Below are 15,001 nucleotides of genomic sequence, written 5' to 3' on the forward strand. Positions count from 1 at the left end.
TAGAGGCAATATGGTATGGAGGATTGAAAGGTGACCCTGAACAAAAAAAAAAAAATAGTTAATTTCTCTGTTCTCTGGGAAGCTCTAAGCCAATGAAGTATTGACTAGTGTGACTTGAGGGGTTTCTTTATCAGGATGTTACTTATTTCAATGAAATCATCAATCCAGTCCTTATCCCATATTCCAACAAGACAGTGGAAAGAACACTGAATTTAAAGTATGGAGACAAATTCAAATCCCAATTTTGACACCTACTAGTTACAAGACTAGGCAAGTATATAAATTTTTGAATTTTCATTTTCTCCTCAGTAAGATTAAAACTTCATTTCTATTAGCTATGTTATAAGAGTTTGTGAGGAGTCTGCTTTGCAAAATTTAGTGCTTTTTTTAATGTTATTCAATTCAAGAAATATTTGTTAAAAAAAAAGGAAAAAAAAAAAGAATTATTTGTTGACTTCTTATATACAGAAGGCACTGTTGGGATACTATAGGAAGTTCTTTCCTTCAAGAAGTTGAGGATCCAAAAGGAAGATTAACACATATAAATACTGACAAGAAAAAAAAAACAAAACATGAAAGTTTATATAAATATCAAGTGGTATGTACTATGAGACTTTCAAAGAAAAAGGCATTATTTCTGGCTTCAATAGGGTGTAGGGTAGAAATCAAGTTAGGCTTCAGAATATAGTTAGTATATAAACTAACTTTTTTCATATTTTTTTTCCAATTACATATAAAGACAATTTTTATAATTTTGTTTTTCATAAAATTTTATAAAATTATTTTTTTTATAATTTTGCATTCCAAATTCTCTTTCACCCTTCCTACTTGCCCCCCTCATTGAGAAGGCAAGTATTTTGGTAAAAGTATAAACTTATTCTTAAAGAAGTGGATAGGACTGAAGAGGCAAAGACATAAGTCAAAGGTTCATGGTGTAGTAAAAAGAGTAATGAGAGGACCAAGGTTCAAATCTACCTTTGCTTATTGTCTGAATTTTGGCAAGTTATTAGCATCTCTAAGGCACAGTATTTTTTTAACTCAAAAATGAAGAAAGTAATCCTTGCATGAGGTTGTGAGGGAAATGCTTATAAGTCTTAAAGTGTTTTATAAATATGAGTTGTAAATATAATTAGAACGTTCAATATAGGAAATGACTTAGGGAAAGGACTGAAGAAAAAGTCCTAGATGATTTCAGAGATGACTTGAATATAAGTTTTGGGAAAGGGACTACTATCACAAGACTGGAAAGAAATTGGACTCAGATTGCCTTAATGACCAAGAAGTTTGGAGTTTATTTGAGAGGCAACTGGGAGCCATTTAGGTAAAGTAATTTGATAGAAGCTATTATAAAATAGATGAGGAAGGGTGAGAGAGAACCTACTAATCTAAATATTTCATCTATCTTTACTGCCTGTGTCCAACATGTATAGAGTCAAAATTGTGGGTCACCCAAAGGACAACAGAGAGATATATGGGTTTTCAAAAAGATTATAGTATATGTATTTCTCATCTGAGCCAATTATCAACCCTGGAAAGAATGTAGTACAACCATTATTATCTATATTTACAAATCAGGAAACTGAAACTTAAAGACTTTAAGTGATTCAAGATTACATCATTGCACAACTAATCAGTGTCAGAGGACAGATTTAAACCTTGGTCTTCCAGAATTCAAATTCAGCATTCAATCTACTTTAGGTATATAAAAAGTGGTATAAGGGATACTAAGGAAATGTCTAAGAAAAAGAAGTGATCTAGTTCTATAGTAAGGTTGAGGATTAACAAAACAAAGAGACATATTGAGTGCTACATTAATACACTGGGAACAACACAATAAAAAGACTGTGGGAACACCTCCAGGCCATTGGGTATATACAATATCAGGAAGAAGTATGGATAGGTTATGATCTGAAATAATAGAAGGAATACTCATATCAATTAGATCATAGATGCATTGAAATATTGAAGTAGCCTTGTTCCATAATGACTTGAACACTGAAAGATGGCCATGATGAAGGATGCTGGGTTGGGGTTTTTTTAAGTTTTAACATTTTATTTGTTTTCCAATTATGTACAATAGTAATATGTACCTATCATTTTTTTGTAAGGTTTTTAATTTTACAATTTTCCCCCACCCTCCCTTCCCTCCCCTCACCCCACAGAAGGCTGTCTGATAGTCTCTACATTTTTTCCATGCCTTACTTCGATCAAAATTGAATGTGTTATAAGAGTAAACATAAGAATAATCATACTCCTTTCCAAAAAGATGAGAAACCTCAAGAACAGAGAGAGAGAGAGAGAGAGAGAGAGAGAGAGAGAGAGAGAGAGAGAGAGAAAATTGTATTTCAGTCTTTGTTCAGATTTCAATGGCTCTGTTTCTGGGGTGAGTTGTTTTTGTTATCATAAGTCCACCAGAGAAGTTGCTTCAATATTTTCCAGGCAGTTGCTATTACTAGCTGTACCTCCATTCTATTTCTCCCCACTCTCATTTATTCCATTTTCTCTCTCCTTTCATCCTGGCCCTGTCCAAAAGTGTGTAGAATCTGAGTACTCTCTCCCTCGATCTTCCCTCTCTTCTATCACCTATTCCCCCCCTTCCCTCCCCCATTCCCTCTTATCCCGTCCCTTTCTTCTTATTTTTCTCTAGGGTAAGATAGATTTCCTCACCCTATTAAGTGTGTATGTTATTTCCTCTCTGAGCCATTTCTGATGAGAATGAAGACTCACTCCTTTCCCCCTCCACTCCATTGAAAAAGCTTTTTCTTGACTCTTATGTAAAATTTCTTAGCTTCTTCATCTCATTTCCCTTCCTCCCAGTACTTCCCCGATTGCCCATTGACTCCATCCCTTTACTACATACCATTATATTCTACTCCTTCCTATGTCCTGTCCATATATGCTCCTTCTAACTGCTCTTATAAATGAGAAAGTTCATATGAGTTATTAATATCTTCTTCCCATGTGGGAATACAAACAGTTCACATATCATTAAGTTGCTCATAGTTAGTCCTTCTCATCCACCCCCTCTATGGTTCACCAGAGTCCTGTACTTGGAGATCAAACTTTCTGTTCAGCTCTGGTTGTTTCAATAGGAAAGTTTGAAAGTCCCCTGTTTCATTGAAAGTCCATCTTTTCCCCTGAAAGAGGATGTTCAGTTTTGCTGGGTAGTTAATTCTTGGTTGTAAACCAAGATCTTTTGCCTTCTGGAATATCATATTCCAATCCCTATGAGCCCTTAATGTAGATGCTGCCAGATCCTGTGTAATCCTGACTATGGAGCCTCGGTAGTTGAATTGTTTGTTTCTGGCAGCCTTTAGAATATTTTCTTTGATTTGGGAGTTTTGAAATTTGGCTATAATATTCCTGGAAGTTTTCTTTTGGGATCTCTTTCAGGAGGTGACTGGTGAATTCTCTCAATTTCTAATTTACCCTCTGCTTCTAGGATCTCAGAAAAATTTTGCTGTATTATTTCTTGAAAAATGAAGTCTAGGCTCTTCTCCTGATCGTAGCTTTCAGATAACCCAATAATTTTTAAATTATTTCTTCTGGATCTGTTTTTCAAGATCAATTGTTTTTCCAATGAGATATTTCACATTTTCTTCTAATTTTTGGCTTTTTTTGGAAGTTTTATTTCTTCCTGATTTCTTGCAAAGTCATCAGCTTCCTTTAGTTCCATTCTACATTTGAAGGAGTTATTTTCTTCAGAGAGCTTTTTTTTATCTCCTTTTCCAGCTGGTCAATTCTGCTTTCTAAGGCATTCTTCTCATTTGCCTTTTGTTTTGCTTTTTACATTAGGCCTAAACTGGTTTTTAACATATTATTTTCTTCAGTATTTGTTTATCTTTCACCAAGCTATTGATTTGGTTTTCATGATTTTTCTGCATCACTCTCATTTCTTCTCCCAATTTTTCCTCCATCTCCCTTAATTGCTTTTGAAAATCTTTTTTGAGCTCATCCGTAGTCTGAGCCCATTTTCTATTTCTCTTGGAGGTTTTGAAATGGAAGTTTCCATTTTTTCGTCATCTAAGTATATGTTTTGATCTTCCATGGGACTAAAGTAATTCTATATAGTCAGATTCTTCTTTTTCTGTTGTTTACTCATTTCCTCAGCCCAAGATTAATTTACAGTACTTCCAAGGTGTGGGTCTTTTTTTTTTGAGGGGGACACCCCACTGGGACCTTTATTCCTCCAAGGTCTTAAGCTCTCTTGCCTCTGCTTTGATATGTAGATGGCCCCCATACTTCCCTCTGCCCAGGGACTATAAGGAGGATCCTGCTATCTTGGTATGGAAGTCCAAACTGCAACCTGGATCTGAGTGTAGGCTCACAGCAGAGTCCTACCATGAGAGAGAGCAAAGAAATCTCTGCAGACTTCACTTACTGTCTCTGGGGGTGCAGGCTGCTTTCTCCAGATTCTCACTGCAGATTCTGCGGCAGCCTGTAATCTTCACTCCACACTCATTCCGGTGGAGCAGAGTTCTCTTCCCACCCCTTCAAGCTGTTGCTGGTGATCTCTGGGCTGGGCTGTGCTGGACTGGGCTGCACTGAGCTGGACTGGGCTGTAGCCATGGCTTTTTTCCAACTCCCAGTCCTGGTGAAACACACCTTTCCCACGAAACTTCTAAGTTATCTTGGACTGGGAAAATGTGTCACTCAGTCTTTCTGTGGGTTCTGCCCCTCTAAATTTTGGTTAAAGTCATCCTTTGTATTTTGGAGTTTGGGGGGAAGGAGTTCCCAGGAATGCTGCTTTCACACCACCATCTTGGCTCCGCCCCCCAAGGATGATGTTGATGAATCCTAACTGACTCTTTTTTTTTCATTTGAAAATATTGAATTTAATAGAAAATATCACATTAGAAACAAATCCATTCATCCATCAGCTTAAAACAGAATTTTTTTAATCTCATATTAGCTAAAATTGAAATACAAGTAGAAAATATAGTATTCAAAAAGTTCTGTCACAGGCACCTGAATCACTCACAAAATTTTTTTTCCCCAGTAAAGGAGCCAGTAGTAACTTGTCATAGGCACATAAGAGTGAGTGGAATGAGCAACAGTGAAGAGAGAAATAACACTGGGGTATATGACTAGTCACACCTAATGGAGAAAGATCCTAGGGAGCAGAGGACAATCTACCCTGTCTATTGTCATATCTACCACAGTGCCCTATACATTGTCTATAGTGATTGAATATTACATGACCACAAAGTGAAAGGTTTGGCCTTGTAGTCACAAATCTTAAGACTGAAACATTCTTGTTGTTCTACTAAACCCAACTCTAAGAAGTGAAGGGTATGCTGGGAAAGAGAGAGAAACAAGACTACCCATCCTACCTATACTTGTAATCCTGTTGAGGTCCAAAATGCCCACTCTCTCCAGGTCTATTTTTTCATGCTACTATTCTTTTTCTCTCTCCCTGTGCCTTGGGGGTACCTGTATTAGTCATTTTCCCTTATTTAGGTAGAAAATAAGGAAAACATACTTCAGAGAAAATCAAATTACAGTATAAAACACCCATTTCTGTAAGCTTCAACCCTTACAACTGAATACAGAATATTCATGTACACTCATTTTCATCAAAGGCAGATAAAACATTGGAGTGGACTGATCAATGAAATAAATTTTTTTTTCCCTAAAGACCTGTTCCCTCAAAGTCTATATGTCTTTGGGTAATTAGACATCTGGTTCCAAGGGCAAGTTAGTCACTATATGGTTTCTTTGAAGATTGACTTTTCTCAGTTTCTTTTATATTGTACAGTGGTTCCACTAGTTTGTTATGAACAAGCATCAACCCTTTGAAATACTTAACAGTTTTCACTTTAAGCTCCAATGTAGCATCTTCATCACACACAAATACTGCATGGGGATGCTGCTGGAAGGCAGATACAGTCCACATATGACTAATCCCCTCCTCAATGGCCTTGTGCAGTGCAAATGCCTTGTGGGCTCCCGTAATTAGGACTACAACCTCTCTGGCATCCATGACTGTACCCACACCCACAGTCAGAGCCATCGTAGGGACTTTTTAGAGATCTCCATTGAAGAACCGGGAATTGACTAGGATGGTATCCATGGCCAGAGTCTTCACTCGAGTTCTAGACACCAGACTCAAGCCAGGTTCGTTGAATGCGATGTGCCCATCAGGACCAATACCTCCAAGAAAAAGCTCAATCCCTCCAGCTTCCTTGATCTTCTTTTCAAAAGCATCACATTCTGCCTGCAGATCAGCTGCATTTCCATCGAGGATATGGGTGGTTATAGGGCAAATGTCAATGTGCTTGAAGAAATTGTTCCACATGAAAGAATGGTAGCTCTCAGGATGATCACCTGGGAGGCCCACATACTCATCCATGTTAAATGTCTTCACGTACTTGAAGGAGAGGTCCCCATTCTTATAATACTGGATCAGCTTCTTGTAGCACTCAAGAGGAGTACTCCCTGTAGGAAGTCCCAAAATGAAATATTTGTTGGGTCCCGGACCAAACTGAATAATTCGATTTCTAATATATTTGGCAGCCCATTCACTAGCCTGAAGGTAATCTTCTAGAATGATGAGCTTCATTGTGCCCTCCGCTCCACGCCACCCGCTCCTGCACCGCCCGCTTCCGCGCCGCTCCTCCGCTCCGGCCCAAGTCATATATCCATAACTGACTCTTCATGAACTTGTTTGGGGGTTTTCTTGGCAAAGACACTGGAGTGCCTTGGCCATTTTCTTCCCTAGCTCATTGAACAGATGAGGAAACTGGGACAAATAGTTAAGTGATTTGCCTAAAGTAACATAGCTGGGAAATGTTGAGCTCAGAATATGAGTCTTCCTGACTCTATCCACTGTACTACCTAGTTGCCTTAGGATAAGATCAGGATTCTTCCTATATGGACCAAAGAGAATCAGAATGAGAAAATATTTAGGGAATATTCACTCTGATATTGCTTAACTCATACAGAACTTAGCAAAATGAACCATACATAGGTCATAAAAAAAAAAGAAAAAGAAATACATTGGATCAAATTTGAAGACTCTATAGAATCAGTAATAAAATTAGTAATAAAAATAATATGTTTATTTAGCACTTTATAGTTATAAAATATTTTACAAACATTATTTCATTGATTTAGCTGGTGGCACAGAGGATAGAGCATTGGGTTAAAAGTCAGGCATGTGACCTGAGAAATTTGCTTAACCTGTTTGCCTTAGTTTCCTCAACTAAAGTGAAGATAGTAATAGCATCTACTTAACAGAGTTATTGTGAAGATCAAATGAGATAATTTTTTTTGAGATAATATTTTTAAAAAATGTTTGATCCAGTCCCTGGCACATAATAGACATTAAATAGAAACAAAACAAAAGAAAAAAGCTATGGAAAAAAAGAAAGTAAAAATAATATGCTTAGCTCTATGTTCAGACTCCAGAGTTCTTTCTCTAGATATGAATGACATTTTCCATCATGGATTGTCTTAGATTATTATATTGCTGAAAAGAGATGTCAATCATAGTTGATCATCATAACAGTGTTGCTCTGTGAACAAACTTGTTCTGGTTCTCTTATCTTCACTTTGCATCAGTTCAAACAAGTCTTTTTTTTTCCTAGACTCTTCCTGCTCATAATTTTTTATAGCACAATGGTATTACATTACATTCATGTACCATAACTTGTTCAACTTTATCAACCCAATAGATGGGTATCTCCTCAATTCCCAGTTCTTTGCCACCACAAAAAAAACTGCTATAAATATTTTTGCACCTGTATGTCCTTGCCCCTTTTTTATCATCTCAAGGGTAGGTACAGTTTAATTGCCCTTTGGGTATCGTTCCAAATGACTAGTTGGATCAGTTCACAAGTCCACCAACAGTGCGTTAGTGTTCTACTTTTTTCCATATCTTCTCAAGCATTTATCTTTCCTTTTCTGTTATATTAGCCAATCTTGTGAGTCACAGAATTATTTTAATTTGCCTTTCTCTAATCCAGTAGTTATTTAGAGCATTTTTTTTCATATAGCTATAGGGTAATTTTGATTTCTTCATCTGAAAATTGGAAGTCAGGGGTTCTTAAGCATTTTGAGGTCATGAGCCTCTTTGGCAGTCTGGTAAATCCTATGGATCCATTCTCAAAATAATATGATAAAAATATATGAAAAATAAAATGCATTTTATTGAAGGAAGTCAATTATATTAAAATACAATTATGAATTTCTTAAAGTTCATAGACCCCCACTTAATAACCACTGCAGGTGCTGATCTGAATTGGTAGAGGAAATTTCCTTATTGGTAGTGCACAGTACCAAAAAAAATCATAGGTCTAGAAAGGAAAAAAAAGTCCCTACCTAAAACAAATATTTCTATCCCCATTTTACAGAAAAGGAAGTTGAGGCTCAGATATATAGTAAGTTGACAAAAATTCATATAGTTAAAGCAAGACTGGAACCTATCATTATTATTATTTTTTTAACCCAGGTCATAATTACATCACAAACCAGTAACTCTGCAAATGAAAAGTTAACCAAAATAGACTTTGAGTCCTTAGAAGCTAATTTATACAAACATCTCAGCAGGACTGGCCTAGGTCAGAGGATCAGAAGATGATAGATTTAGAGCTGGAAGGGACCTTAGAGATCATTTACAATCATTCCTGTAGCTTGTGATGTAAACTTTGGATTTTTTAGTTGTTGTTTTAAACTAACAGGGAACAAATAGAACAGTTATTCTGATTTGTTATTCTGAGAAACTGCTCAATTTTGGGTCATTCAGAACTTGCCTGACTTGGTCTGCTGAAATTAACTAATCCAGTATACTTTAGGTAATAAATTCCATAATTAAAAGGGGTGAGTGTGATTGATTCCAACTTTTGAGAGATATTTCTTGGTTGATGAAACATTTTGTTGGAGTTTTCAGATGGCTTTCTTTTTATCAAATTTTCTTTAGGAAACAGAAATATTTTTTTAATTTCAGCAGTTTCTATAAGATAACTGAATAAATGAGTTTCTAAATACAGGTAATTGTAAATCAAAATGAGATATTATGTAGACAAATTGCCTTTACTCAATTTAAAATGCCTCTGCTTATCTTTTTTGACCAATGATGTAAGCATTCTATTATGTGTTTCCAGTGGGATGTTTATAGGCATTCTACCAAAAATATTTATTTCTATTCTTGGCTGCAAGCATCATCTCATACTTAAATTGGATATATTTCATGCTTTGATGATGTGTTTTGTACTGTACAATGACTGTACAATAAAATTGGTTCTATCATCCTTCCTACCATAGCTTAATCTAATTACTTAATCTTTCATTGTTGCCATTGTGAAAGTGTGTCCTGGTACAAAATGTACTACAGCTATTACCTTAGAAACAATATGCTTTTTCCTCATCTTGTTCTTCTATGTTGAGTACTGCCTAGTTAATTGTATTTCCCAGTCCTCTCTCAACAGAAGGTAGAATCCAGGCCATTGAGTGGTTAATGCATCAAGCTGTTTCTGTGTGCTAAAGAACGTCTGTGTAGGTAAAGGGGAGGTAACTTTTAGTGGTGCCAAGATTATTTTCTGCCAAGAAACTTGGAAAATATTGCCAAGTAGGCAAAGTTTATCTTTGGCACCCTTTTACTTTCCTTTCATTGTCCCTCTCTTATTTCCTAGAGGGTTCTTCTGTAATCGAGGCATCCAATGCCCTGACAAGTGTAGTACTGTGCTTATAATTATATATATTATAAAATTTATGCAAAATCATTATAAAAAAGGATGAGATGAAGATAAAACACTATTTTGGAAAAAAGCATTTATAATAATAGAAAAACATTTTTGATCTCACTAAAATGTTATTAGCAAGGCTATCTTAGAACAATGATTAAATTTACAATTTTTCTGAAAATTCTAAATTCAATTAATTTTGCTACTATCTATCAATTATTTCCCCTCATAAAAATATGTACATTCAAATAGTTAAAGTGTATCATTGATTGTACTTAAGAAATCATAATACTTATTTTTCAATTCTGTGCAATAATTATCAAAAGATTTTCACTTAAATTTGGCTGATATCAAAACAAACTTTTGGTTTCATTTCATACTCTAAATTAGCAAAGATGGCAAGAGATGAGAATAGTTAATGCTGGAGGAGTTGTAGGAAGATGGGCATATTAAAGCATTGTTCTTATTTATGTGAATCAATATAATCATTTTGGAAATCAAATAATGACTATAATATCTATATTCTTTGACCCAGAGATTTCACTATTCTGCATACATACCAAGGAAGTCATTGATAAGAAAAAAATTCCATATACACTAAAATGTTTATACTAGTATTTTTTTTATGGTAGCAAAGAATAGAAAGCAAAAAAAATCCCCTCGTTGTTTAGGGAATGGCTACATAAATTGGGTTTATTAATATAATGAATATCACTATTTCATAAGAAATGACAAATATGATGACTACAGTGAAGCCTGGAAAGACTAAATTAATGAAGAGTGAAGCAAGCAGAGCTAGGAAAAAAAATAAGCCTCATGACTATAGCATTGTAAAGGAAAAGAACAACTATCACAAAACAATCACAAAAAAAATTAGAAAGAATAACCAAGAACAAAAGAGATGTGAGAAAACACTTTTCCCACTTCTATGTATAAGTGGAATGTCCATGCATGTGGATCATTATATATAATTTGAGGGGGTTTTTGTTTTGTTTTTAGATTTTTGGCAAGGCAAATGGGATTTTAAGTGGCTTGCCCAAGGCCACACAGCTTGGTAATTATTAAGTGTCTGAGGTTGAATTTGAACTCAGGTACTCCTGACTCCAGGGCCGGTGCTCTATCCACTGCGCCATCTAGCTGCCCCTTGACTTTTTTTGAAGCATTGATTGATTTTGGTTATATTTTTTCTTGAAAAATGCTATTTATTATATGGACTTGTATTAGAGAAAGCATTGGACAAAGAAATATGTTCTATAACTTTAAAAAAATAGTGGGAGCAATTTTGGCAATGTAAAAACAAAAGGTAAAAGTAAAAATATATTTTTAAAAAGATCTCTAGGGGCGGCTAGGTGGCACAGTGGATAAAGCACCGGCCCTGGAGTCAGGAGTACCTGGGTTCAAATCTGGTCTCAGACACTTAATAAATACCTAGCTGTGTGGCCTTGGGCAAGCCACTTAACCCCATTTGCCTTGCAAAAACCTAAAAAAAAAGCTCTCTGGTAAATTTCCCTATTCCCTTATATTAACCAGTTCTCATAATCTAATTGAAAGATTGTGGCATTTTTAATATTTTTACAAATAGCCCACTGAAATTCTTCATTTGGAAGATTTTTAAACAAATGAGAAAGTTTTTGTTTTCAAGTTTTGAAACTGTTCAGTTATGAATGGGCTGTGTATCCTACATGTGTGTATATGACACATTATTTTGCACAACTTGGAGAGATGAGAATAAGGATCTAAATGAAGAGAATAGTCAGCAATATCAGATGCAGCAGAAAAGTTAAGGATGAGGACTGGAAAAATCCATCAGATTTAGCAATTAAGAGAGAGATTACCAATTTCTTTGAGGACAGCAGTTTCAGTTGAGAGAGCAAAAGGTTGAGAAGTTGCAATGGCGGCTGCCTCAAAGGACAAAGGAAAATTTGGAAAAATAGGTGAATTTGAGGGGTAGATGAGATATGAGATACACAGGGCAACTCATCCATGGAGGAAAAAATTAATATATGGGGAACTCTTACCAAATAGCCAGAAGGTGATCTGGGAGACAGGGAATGAAGATGGGATTGTGCAATATGGAATTTTGCCTGCCAGAGCTAAAACTTGTGTTGGAATCAAGCTAAACTTAACTGGGTAGCCTCAGAAGGCCAGAGGTGGGAGCGAGTGTAGTGAGGGAGTACTGAGTTATAATGAATGAAGGGGTTAACATGGTTCCAATGAAGACAAACCCATAGTTGGATATTCTGTTGAGGGAGAGATATAACCCTTATTTTTGCTCTAGGATAGTTTCATCTCTCTGCCCCCCACTTTGGAGAACACAGACTAGAATATTGATTTAATTGCTCAAAGTTACACCCATACACTTGATATTCTAATGAAAGTTGTTTACACTGAGGAGAATGACTGATAAACTCAAACTCTTCTCCAACCCCCCACCCCCACCCCAGACTTCATAAATGAATGAAAACAATGTTTGTCCAGATGAATACATACAAACACTGTTAAGTACCGGAGATAGAAAAGATTAATGAGTCCTTGCCCACGAGGACCTTACCTTCTAGTTGGGGGAGACAAACACTCAGGGGTGGGGTGGCTAGGGAGGAGCACTTTGCTCTGGAAGGTAAAGGAAAGGTGAGGGGCCCTTTTGGGGAGTAGAAAGGCACACCCTTTGGGAGAGATGGTAAGAGTTGATTTGATGAAGTTTCTAAAGCTGAAGGGGTGGGGGAGTTTAACCAAAAGAGGTATTCACCCATCTGGACAAGGAGCCCCAGGGCAAAAGTTCTTCAGATGAAAAGACTAAATAAACTCACTAATAACTTAATCAAGTCAATACATCTTCACTACTCACCAAACTGTTAATATTATCAAAGTAGGATTGATAATCTTTAATTGCAGGAATGGAAAAATTATTTTACCTTTTGAATCTCATCTGTCAGATTATGGGATCAGATTAGTTGAACTCTAAATTTCTAGCTATATGACCTCGGGCAAGTAAGTCGCTTAACCCTGTTTGCCTCAGTTTCTTCAACTGTGAAATGAGCCATTCCATATCTTTGCCAAGATAACCCCAACTGGGGTCACAAAACGTAGGACTAGATCAAAAAAGAGTACAGAACAAAAACAAAATAATGTACTTCTGGCTTTAACATACAGTCTTTGAAGGGGATAAGGAGGCTTCTCCATTGTCCCAGAAAAGAAATAAGCACTAATTGTTGTTGTTATGGCCTTTGTTCCCAAAGACAACCATGTCATCAGGGAGGTGAAGCCATGAAAAGCACATGAATTGGATTTGAGTGAGGGGGTGCTGTGCTAAGTCATCAGCCTCACTTTCTTTTCTGGAGTCATTTGGGTCCAGATATGGATCAGGATGATGGGAGATGTCCTGTCCCAAGGCAAACAGGGCTAAATGACTTACCCAAGGTCACACACCTGGTGTCCAGTGTCTGCCATCACATTTGAACTCAGGTCTTCCTGACTCCAGGTTTTGTACTCTATCCACTGTGCCACCTAGCTGCTCCTAAGCACCAACTATGTGACCCAGACATTGGAATAGACACCTGATAAATATTATCTGTGTGATATTTATAACAATCCTGGAAAGTAGGTGTAGGGAGGGAGGGGGTGGAGACTGAGAATAAGCATTAATATAGGACCTACTATGCTCCAGTACTTGGCATATTTTACAAACATTAATTCATTTGATCTACAGAACAATTCTGTGAGATAGGTACTTATTATCCTGATTATACAGTTGAGGAAACTGACTTGCCCAGGGTCAAACAGCTCATAAAATGTTTGAGGCTAGATTTCCTGACACCAGGTCCAGCATTCTATCAATAGCACCACCTAGCTATTGACTATTTTAGGCTATTCATTCACTTTATAGGATAGCTAGATGGTGCAGTGGATAGAGCACCCTGGAATTAGGATAATCTGAGTTCAAATTCAACCTCAGACTCTTTATACTTATTCATTGTGTGACCTTGGGCAAGTCACTTAACTCTTACTGCCTCCCATCCAGGACCATCTTCATTCAGCTTTTTTTTTTTTAGGTTTTTGCAAGGCAAAGGGGTTAAGTGGCTTGCCCAAGGCCACACAGCTAGGTAATTATTAAGTGTCTGAGGCTGGATTTGAACTCAAGTACTCAGGGCCAGTGCTCTATTCACTGTGCCGCCTAGCTGCCCCCATTCATCTTGATCCAGATCTAGTCATTGGACCCAGATGACTCCAGAGAACAAAGTGAGGTTGGTAACTTGGCACAGCAACCCCTCACTCAAATCCAGTTCATACACACGTTATCACCTCCATAATATCATGGCCTTTATGGAGAATGTAGGACAAACAACATCAGGGTCTAGGAACTTCTTTTGGGGATAGAGAAAGAGGAATTTCACAAACCTTCAAAACAAATCCATTTGAAACCACATACATGCAAAAATTAATTGTAACACAAACTTTTACCCACTCATTACTATGTTCTGGTTTTCCCCAGTCTCAACATCTTCAAGTTAGACAAGTAGACCCAAAGTCAGGTGGCCAAATTTTCAGAAATAGACTAGATGGATACCTCCAGTAGATAAAGATAAGTCACAAGATGGTTAGAAGTATAATGAATGAAATGTTGAAATGTTTCTTATTCTTCTTTTTTAAAAATGTATTTAGTATTTTATTTTTCCCCATTACATGCAAAAATAATTTTTAATAATTATTTTTAAAAACTTTGAATTCCAAATTCTCTTCCTTCCTCCTCCCTTCTCTCACCTCCCATTGAGAAGGCAAATAATTAGGGACAGCTAGGCCGCACAGTGGATAGAGCACCGGCCCTGGAGTCAGGAGTACCTGAGTTCTAATCCAGCCTCAGACACTTAATAATTACCTAGCTGTGTGGCCCTGGGCAAGCCACTTAACCCCATTGCCTTGCAAAAAAAAAAAAAAACAACTAAAGAAAAAGAGAAGGCAAGTAATTTGATAAGAGTTACACATGTGTAGTCATGCAAAACATTTCATATTAGTCATCTTGTGAAAGAAAACAGATAAAAAAACCTCAAGAAAAGTAAAGTTTAAAAAGTATGCTTCAATCTATATTCAGATACTATCAGTTCTTTCTCAGAGAATGGTTAGCAGAGTTGTCTTGGATCACTGTACTGCTGAGAAGAGTGGTCATCCACAGCAGATCATCCTATATTGCTGTTACTTTGTAGACTGTAAATTCACTTTACATCAGCTTATGTAAGTCTTTCCAAGGTTTTTTGAGAGCATCTTCTTCATTATTTCTTCTAGCACAACAGTATTCTATCATAACTACAATTTGTTCAGTCATT

At 36.6% G+C, this 15,001-nt stretch overlaps 1 pseudogene; it reads right to left on the bottom strand.

Moving 5' to 3' along the window:
* Nucleotides 1–5,698: 5,698 nt before the first annotated feature.
* On the bottom strand, nucleotides 5,699–6,585 carry LOC141500063 (glucosamine-6-phosphate deaminase 1 pseudogene; annotated as a pseudogene).
* Nucleotides 6,586–15,001: the final 8,416 nt, after the last annotated feature.

Source organism: Macrotis lagotis, chromosome X, assembly GCF_037893015.1.
Source record: "Macrotis lagotis isolate mMagLag1 chromosome X, bilby.v1.9.chrom.fasta, whole genome shotgun sequence".
Classification (NCBI taxonomy): Eukaryota; Metazoa; Chordata; class Mammalia; order Peramelemorphia; family Peramelidae; genus Macrotis; species Macrotis lagotis.